This window comes from Zonotrichia albicollis, chromosome 15 (genome assembly GCF_047830755.1).
Source record: "Zonotrichia albicollis isolate bZonAlb1 chromosome 15, bZonAlb1.hap1, whole genome shotgun sequence".
In the NCBI taxonomy this organism is placed as follows: Eukaryota; Metazoa; Chordata; class Aves; order Passeriformes; family Passerellidae; genus Zonotrichia; species Zonotrichia albicollis.
In genome coordinates, this window is record NC_133833.1 from 4450383 (window position 1) to 4459751 (window position 9369).

Consider the following 9369-nt stretch of genomic DNA (forward strand, 5'->3'; position numbering starts at 1 on the left):
ACATGGATCACAGGTAGCAGTGCTTGGTAGAATGTAGTTTACATCTTTATTTAAAGACTGAATATAAAATGGGTATTTGCTTAAGACAATATTGAACTTGTGTAAGACAAATACCATAAAATGTTTCCATCTCTGCTATTTCAGGTATGAACCAAATAATATCTTTAAGCTAGAAATTACCTTTCCTGGTGAAAATGCCAATGAGCTACTGTGTGAATGGGGACAGATCTGCCAGTTATCAACTGCTACATTATACAATTCAAAATCATGCTGCTGTGTTAGTACAACTGCTTTCTTCATTTTTGAAGCCAGGTCCAGCTGTACCTGTGGTCTCTGCAGAAGAGTTTGGCTGGCTGGGTGTTGTATATCTGAATATAGAAACACAGAATTCAATATATAGAATTACATGATTCTGTAAATTAACTTTGTGTTTGGTCCTGAGAGTTAAACTTTTACCACCTCTGGATTCTGTAGCTTCTAAACTTTAAAAGAGTTCAATTGAAACGAGTGCAATCGTTAGTAAAGTTTGTCTCTACTTCAGAAGGGGCGAAAAGGGCAGCAGAATCCAACTCTGTTTGGTTTTTTTATAGAATCATTAAAAAAATGCATCTTGATGTGTAAAAAGGAGTTATAAATTCCAGCACAGGTGCGAGTTCAATGATAACTAAAGCATCCACCATGTTCTACAAAAGAAATTATATTCAAAACAGCTAAACAAGGGTATTTATAGCAGCATCTGTTTCAGCTCTATCTGTCAGCTAAGAACAGTCTGACACAGCTTAGGGGAGGTGGGGGAGGGATTTATCAATGAAGTGTTTACATAATGCAGGCAGGCATTGTATACTCAAGGTGATACCAGCCATAACAGGATAACAAATATCTAAAGACACTTTTATTCTCAGAGGCCTTTGCTCCAGGAGTCACTCTACAAAATTGCCTCCATGTTCCTCTGTGCTCGCCTGTGAACACGCTCACAGCAGATGACATTTTATACTGCCATCGCTGCCTTCTGGTTAAGCCTTTTAATGCTGAGGGCACTTTTGGTTTTAATTGTTTTCCTTCCTCACAAGTTTTATTCCAAGGTGTCACTGACTAAAATTTAGAATTTTTTCAGGTTTTCAGTTGTTTCAGAGTTTCAATCTCTTTCTCTCCGGGTGATGGAAGTGCAGCTCCTTCTTGGGACAGAGTGGGGCTGCTGCTGTGTGCAGTTAGCCAGAAACCACAATCCCCAGGAACCTCTTTTGCCCAGATCCCATGGACTTGGAACTGACTCCAATGTTTTAAACATTTCCATGGGCAAAGGGCTTCCTGTGGGTGGTGGTGATAGCCCTGCTCCTGGGGGCTGCTTTTAGAGCTTGGAGCAAAGAATTTGCAAAGACATCTCAGTGAGCTGGGTTAATGTTGTGAGACTCAGAAGGATGGTCCCTAGAATTTGTAGGTCAATCTCTACAGCTTGTTCAATGATCTGGTCACAGTTTTATCTAGCTGGGATGCCATGGAATTTTTCTTCGCCATGTAAAATGACCTTTTAAAAGTGAGATGTGTCTAATTTTCATTTCTTACGTGCTTCTGCATCCACTATTCACCTAAGGAATGATAAGAGGTACGAAAAAAATCTGCAGAATGGGGAAAATTAATTAAAGTGCCTTTGCAAAACTCAGTGTATCCCTGGATTCTGCAGCTGAGGGTTCTTTACATGGAGTAATCCAGTCTCTGTATCTACGTAAATCCTGCATTTGTACAACACAGTAAAGGTTCAGCTCATGTGTGTTTTTAAAAATGTCTTTACTCCTCACAAATTTCCAGATTTTTTTTTTTAATTGTGCCATAAGGTACTGGCTCAGTAATTAACTGGTTCTTTAATCGAGCTACAATTACTTTGTTTCATGAGAAGGGAAAAAAAAGAATGTATACCAAGACAGAGCTACTTTCGACATCTGGGAACCTCCTAACAGCTGGCTATCTAATGAATATGCATCTGCTTAAGAGGCTGTAGGCCATTAATAAACCAATAGATATAAAACAGAAACAATCTTTGTCAGCTTCAAATGAGATTGGATGCAATGTGCTGTGAAGTGTCACTGTCACATTGAATCCAGCCGGGGAGGTTAACGCGGCTCCGCGGCGGAGAGGGCGGAAAAGCAGCGGGCAGGGACAGGGCCGGGCCCGCCGAGCTCTGCGGGTGCTGCTGCCACCCTTGGCCTCCTCATTTCTCCTGGACCCGCTGGGTTTGAGGCACTGGTGGCCTTTTGTTTGTAGCTGTGTCTGTTTGGGTCTGACACAGGAGGATGTTGGGTTTCCCACACAAATGATTGGAGCGACGCAGGAATCGCTCACGTGAATAAACGACTGGGGAGAAGTTACAGGAATGTGATAAAAATGCACCGATTTGACTGAGACCTGGGGCTTTGTAAGGAGGCTCAGAACAGCCCCTGAGCTGTGTTGTACAACAGGATTGTTGTAGGGTGAAATAAATCCCCTCAAAACAGTGACAGTGACCTCATGTGACTGTACAGGTATCTCTGACCCCTCTAGAGTTGTATCTGTGCTTGTTCCAAGGTGGGAAGCTCATATGTTGTCCCAAGCTGTACCAGCATTTGGTACCTTTCCGTTGTTCTGCGCCTTTGTTTCCTGTGGCAGCTCCCATAAAATGTGAATTGGATTTATTTTTCCTTTCTGCACAGCCTGTGTTAGTGCAGTGGGTCCTTCCTTTCAAGGGATGGTCACCCCAGGCAGTGGGTCCTCACAACAGTTGAGGAATGGTACCTGGGTGGCATTTTCCTAAGAGAAAATCCATTATTGCAGCTCCAGCCCCACTATTGGAACAGGGCACTGTCAGCTGCAGCAGAGCTGGGCTGCAGGCACCCCTGGGATAGGGGCAGCATTTATTTTGGGTTTTGGGGACCTGGAGTGACAGTGTGGTACCTCCCCTGGACTCTGCTTTAGAGCCAGACTTACACAATGTATGTTTCAGTTCCCAGGAAACTCTATAAATTGAGATTTGGAGTAGTTTTCTTTGCAGCTCAGTTATAAACAGCAGTCTTCAGTTTAGCAGAAATTCTACCACAAAGTTTTTTGCTCCCAGATTTACAGGTTTTTATTACAAGAAAATGGAAGCAAGAGAAGTTAAAATGGGAAGATGAGTGCTCTGTAATTACTGCAGATCTTACTAGCAGCTTCTCAAGAGAGAAAATTTGCACTTTGCATCATCACATCAATATAATTTAAACCAAAATCTGTTAATAAGATTGACTTAATTCCTGGAACAGTGTTTGTCTTACCCTTAGTTTTAAGACAGTAGAATTACTCAAAGTCCCTTTCAGAGCTGCAGCCACCCTGGTGACAAGTTTAACTTCTGAGCCTTGAAGTTTTACTTCAAGGCTTGGTGTACAGGGGAGGAGTGAACCTGCGCACTACAGCCAGCCCGGAATTTTCTCTGCTTGGTTCATGCTGCACTGCCACAGCCCCTGGGCAGCAGGAAGGGCTGTGCTCGGTGAGGGGAGCAGGTTGGTCAGGGGGAGCCGCCCACTGCCCTCTCCAGAGCTCTCCCTTTCAGCCCAGCGCTCTCAGATTGCCAGGGGTTTATCTTTTTTGAGGCAGACAAAAGAGCACGAGGCAAAGGAGGGCCGTCCTTTTAAGTGCTTTCACTTTTCAAGGTCATTTGTGGAGCTTTTATCAATCAGAAAGCTAAATCCATACAAAAAGCATCTATAATGAAGCAAGCATATCTCAAGCCTTATCCCTGCAGCTGAATACGAATTATCCAGGAAGGTGCTTCAGTGGCCATGTTCACCAAGTTCAGCATCTCTGTGAACATTTACAAAGTAAGCAGAGAAGCCACTACCATTGTGATTTGGCATCTATCAATTTCTTGTCTTTTTTTCTGTAATTGATTTATTAATTACAGCATCTTAATGATCTATTTAAAATAAATAAACCATTTACACCATTTCAAAGGTATTTTGTGATGTTCAGCTGATATTAAAATAGCACCAGCCTTATGTGCTTTTTCAGCAAGTGACCTAATTAGTTAATAAAGTAATTGAATATTAAAAAGGATGTTGCAAGTGATTAAAATTTAAGAGCCTTCAGAACATTATTAAAGCTATAAATCATACATCACTGTTTTAATTTGCATAGCTACAGAATTACTAATGGTCCCACATGCATAAGCTACTTGGCAATTAGTCTTTTAACAAACTGTTGGTGATACTATAAGGTTACCACAATCTTTCCCCATTTTTGATTTGGAAACAAAATCCAGGATTGGAGAGCACTAAGGGTTAAATTCCTAAAAGCCAGGACATTTGGTTCTTTCAGTTTTCTCTCTACCAGCCTCTGTTTATCTCTTGTCCCTCCACCTTCCAGACAGGAGAAGGTGGAGGGACAAGATCCAGGTCCCCCCAAGGTGTGTAAAGGAGTTGAGGAAGTGTCTGCTCCCACCTTGAGCTTCCTGAGCTGGCCTCCAAGTGGTTTTCCAGCCCAGTCTGATGTGCATAAATTCCCCTACCTGGTGCTGGGCCATTTTCCACATTTCTCTCATATACACGCAGCAGTCACAGAGCCCCATTCCTGGGAAGGAAAGGGGAGACACTGGGCAGACAAAGGGAGCTGCTGACTGCCAGCAGTCATACCTGAGCCGTGTCCCATGGACACTGCCTTTCTGATGTGGGTGAACCACACCAGGTGCTCATCACCTTCCATTCTCTCTGCTGGAGCTTGCAGTTCATGGGAAATCTCAAATATCTGCAAACAAAAAAAAGAGTTGGAAAAATGATGGGAGCTCCCTGCCCTGCACCACGGGGCAGCCCTGGTGATGAGGGTCAGCTGCCCACGGCCCCTGGCCGAGGCCTCGGGCTGGCTGCAGGCAGGAGGAGAGACAGGATGACAGGTTTTAACTTAATTAGGCACAAGCGGCACTGGCCGGGTGAGCTGCCCCGCTCTCCCCTCTCCCCAGCATTCGGCATCTCCGCGGCTGCGGCTCCCGGCCCCGGCAGTGACGGCCAGCCGAGCACGGTCCAGCGCGCAGGCAGAGCGCGGCTCTGTCTCTGCCTTCAGCACTCGCAGCCTGACAAGAGGCAAACGGTGCTGGGCAAAGGGAATGACCCGGTGAGCGATGGAGCACAGCTCGGCCCCGGCGGCTCCGCGGCGGGAGCTGCGGAGAGGGGAGCGGCCGGAGCTCCAGCACAGCGGCTGGGCCGCTTGTCCCAGCTCCGCAGCCTCTGCCCCGGAGCCCCAGCGGTGCCAGCTCCGCAGCCTCTGCCCCGGAGCAGTCCCGCGGATCGGATCGCACTCCTGTCCTTGTCACCTCCCACCCGGGCTCCCCGCAATGATTTCTCTGCTCCTGTTCCAGGGCCGGACTCACAGCAAATGTGGGTGCCTGAGCAGTTGCTGATTTCCCCAGGGTCTTCATGGAATGCTTTGGGTTGGAAGGAACCTTAAATATCATCTAATTCCAACCCTCCTGCCAACCAACCAACTTTGCACCAGACCAGATTCTTCAGAGTCCCATCCAGCCTGGCCTTGAACCCTTCCAGGGATGGGGCAGCCACAGCTTCTCTGGGCAAGCTGTGCCAAGGCTTCAACATCCTCACAGCCAAGAATTTCTCTCTAATATCTAACCTCAATTTACTCTTTCAGCACGGAGCCATTTCCCCCCTTGCCCTGTCACTGCGTGCCCTTGTCCTCTCTCTCTTTGGGAGCTGGGATTCCAGCATCCCAGCCCATCACAGGGACTGGTGCCTGTGTGGCCTTTGCTCCCCACTCCTGCCCTCACACCCTGCCCAGCTGGGTCACTGCAGGTGCTGCCTGAGTAAGCTGTACCTTCATCTTGTAAGCCTCAAGTATTTTTTTTCTTTTTCTTTTTTTTTAATAAATTGAGCAAAAACAGGCTTTACAGAACAGCATTCACATGTGAAACAAGGACACAGTTTCACCCAGTCAGCAGAAGCCTTGGTGTAGTTTTGGTTATTAAAGTGCTACACTACCAGAAGAATTTCATTTATGGGTAGCAAAAACTTTCCAGGAGTTTCCTTTGAAGCTTTTATTGAGGTCAGGGGCTGCAGCCTTTTGTAATCTCTCTGTGTCAGCCCACAGCAGTTTTGGGAAGCCCTTTTGCTGGATATTGTGACCAGCAGCAGCTCTTTGCTCATTAGTTTACTCTTGCTAATAGATGTGAGGCCAGGGTGGAGGATGCTCCTGGCAGTGATGCACGCTGCTGCACTAATGCTTGCCATGACTGCAATAGAGGGAGACAGAACCACCCTCTTTTAAGGGTCTTTTTAATTAAAACACCAAGCTGAGCAATGGGTGACTTCAGAGCATTTTGACCTAACAAGGACTGACAAGCACGTGGCTGCTTTTAAAATAAACTAATTAATAGCCACTATCTTATCAGTATAAAACTGTCAGCACAGGAGGAGGGTGGGCAAACCCAGATGCAAAGCATTTGTAAATGAGGCTACACACACACACACACACACACACACACACACACACACACAAATGTTACTGCAGCACCAGCAACACACCAAGGAACACACTTTGAAACATCCAGCTCCAAAGGCAAACAGGAGGGGCCTGGGGCTGATTCCAATTCCAATCACACCTCTGGTCTGATTTTAGGGAAAGTTTACATCAACAATCTGTTTCTGTGCACCTTGACTCCACCACCAGTATCACTTCAATGCTGCAACATCACCTGCCAACCCTCACGACATAGGAAGGGAACCAGAGCCCATCAGGGGTGACACATCTGCCTTTGGACCAGCCTACTCTGCCCAGTTGAGACATAAACTTTTTAAACACCTGGTTTTCAAAACACTACAAGCACAGGCAATTTCAGAAGCAAACACAGCTGGTTCCCCTCACCCAAACACACAGTCAGTAACTGTCCCATGTACACTGACTGCTCCTTATTCCATATGGGATCCCTTCCCTGGGAGACACTTTTCCAAAAGAAGACAAAGCCATTTCCCTGCTCTCACATTTATGCTCTGGATGCCAAGAGCATCCCCCACCCCTCTGTCCAGCTTCTCACTGCTCTCATTTCCAAGCCTCCAAGACAACTCTAAGTTTTTCTCCTGATGTTTTTTTACCAGCTTTGGGACATTGCCTAACAGTTGCTCACTTTTCCCCAAAAGAGTCAGCAAGGAGCCCTTGTTCTCAGCAGAGGAGTGCAAGATCAGGAATGTTCTGCTTTCTGGTTGAGCTTGTCCCAGCTCACAGAACAGACCTGGCTGACTCCAGCCCTGCAGCCCCAGCATCACTTTGAGCTCTTTCCTCTCAGCGTGGTGAGTATCCTGTTTGCCATCCTTCCTGCTGCTCTCTGCCATTAGCATGATAGCATCAGGTTTTCCACTTAAGCTCCCACATCCTTTTCCTGATCAACACGTTGTACAATTGTTCCATTGACCACGCTCTGATGGAAAAAACGTACCGAGCTTGGGCCTCGTCCCCTGGAGGGCAGGACAGCGAGGGGCTGGTTTCCTTCTTCCAGCCTGCTCTGGTGTATTTATACATAACTCTACCACAGCACCCACATTCTAAAACAACAGTATTTTATTTTATTTTATTTTATTTCACTGCATCATTGTGTATAAATTATTTGTGATTTCTGCCTGTAAATATGTGACAAGGTAAGGATACCCACAGAGTGCTCCTTTACAGCCTGGGCAGCAGTGCCAGCAGTCGCTGTTTCCCAATGTGTTCCAGCAGACCCAGCACCAGCTCTTGCACTCCTCCCATAGCCAGTGTTTCCTCCTGCCATGGCCTCATCCCTGCCGGACAGATACAGGACTCCTCTGCTCCTATACACAAAACACCCACAGGAGGTTCCCTGGCAGAGCTGTGCTGTCACTCCTGCTTGGCCTGGCAGTGGTTTTGCTTTTCTCCACCAAGTGCTGCCTCCCTGCAACATCTTCAGATTTGTGTCTGCACATTCCCTGTGATGTTTTGCCCTACATGGAGTTCCCTTTGACCAGAAGATAACTTGCAGAGATGCACCTAAGCCAACGCACAGGGACTAAGCTTTGACCAGTGCATGCCATCAGCCCCTGTTGTCAGCCCTGAGCTGGAGGTGAGGGCTGCCCAGGGAGGTGCCACTGTCCCTGGAGCTGTTCAAGGAATGATGGATGTGGCACTCCATCTCTGGTCTAGCTGACAAGGAGGGGATCAGCCACAGACTGGACTCCATTATCCTGGAGGTCTTTCCCAACCTCAGTGATTCTGTGACTGTGTGAGGACTCTGTCCCAGTGACTCCAGGGCTGTTTTTAGGGGGAAACTTCAGCCTGTTGTGAAGGGAGAGATGACGCTGAGCAAATACTGCTCACAAGGCAGGGAGACTCGGCAGCCGGGGCCTGACCTGGGCCGTGTGAAGCATGGGGAGCACAGACACATACAGACACACTCAGGCACACAGACAGACACACTCAGGCGCACAGGGACACGGACAGGCACACAGAGACACATTCAGTCACACTCGGTTCCTGCAGGAGCGGCTCCCCGGGCGGTGTTTGCGGCCCCCCGGGCGGTGTTTGCGGCCCCGCTGCCCCGAGCTCTCCCCTCCGCCCCCCCAGTCCCCTCACGGCCGCCGCGGGGTTTCTCTGCCCGCTGCTGCCCCCTGGCGGGGCGCGGGCCCGGCGGCGCCGCGGCGGCTCCAGGCCGGGAGCGGGAGCGAGAGAGTGACCGGGAAGGGCCCGGCCCGTCCCCGCAGCCCCGCAAGGCTGGGGGTACCTCCGGTGAGCCCAAATCTCCCGTTTTTCCCAGCGGGAGCATCAGAGGATTCCTGCTCGGTAGAGCACGCCTGGCGCTTCCGTGGCTGCGCTGCCCGGACATAGGGAGAGGCTCTGGCTGAGACTCCCAGCGGTATAAAGAGAAGCCTGAAAGGCTGTAGCGCACAGGGGAGTGTTTAGACAAACTTTCTGGAGCATTTAGTGCCCATAGAAGGGAGAAATCCAGAGCCCTGAAAATCTCCCGAGCATCTCTCCAGCCTCTGTCCCCTGCTTGGGATGGGGTTCCCGGGATCAGGTCCAGGGGGCACAGAAAGGGAGCACCTGTTGATCCCACAGTTCCCAGGTTGCAATGGGCATTACTCCTTCTAGCCAAGGGCAGGGACACCTTCCACATCCCAGGCTGGTCAAGTCCCATCCAACCTGGCCTTGGACACTCCCAGGGATGGGGCAGCCACAGCAGCTCTGGACAACCTGTGACAGGGCCTTACCACCCTCAGAAGGAAGAATTTCTCCCTAAAAAAACATTTCTGATCCAAATGTATCAGCATCACTTACCATGGATTAGAAAGGATCCCGGAAGTCACTGGCTATGCACACTCTGGAGCAGATCCTGGCAAACATCTGCTGGCACTGTGG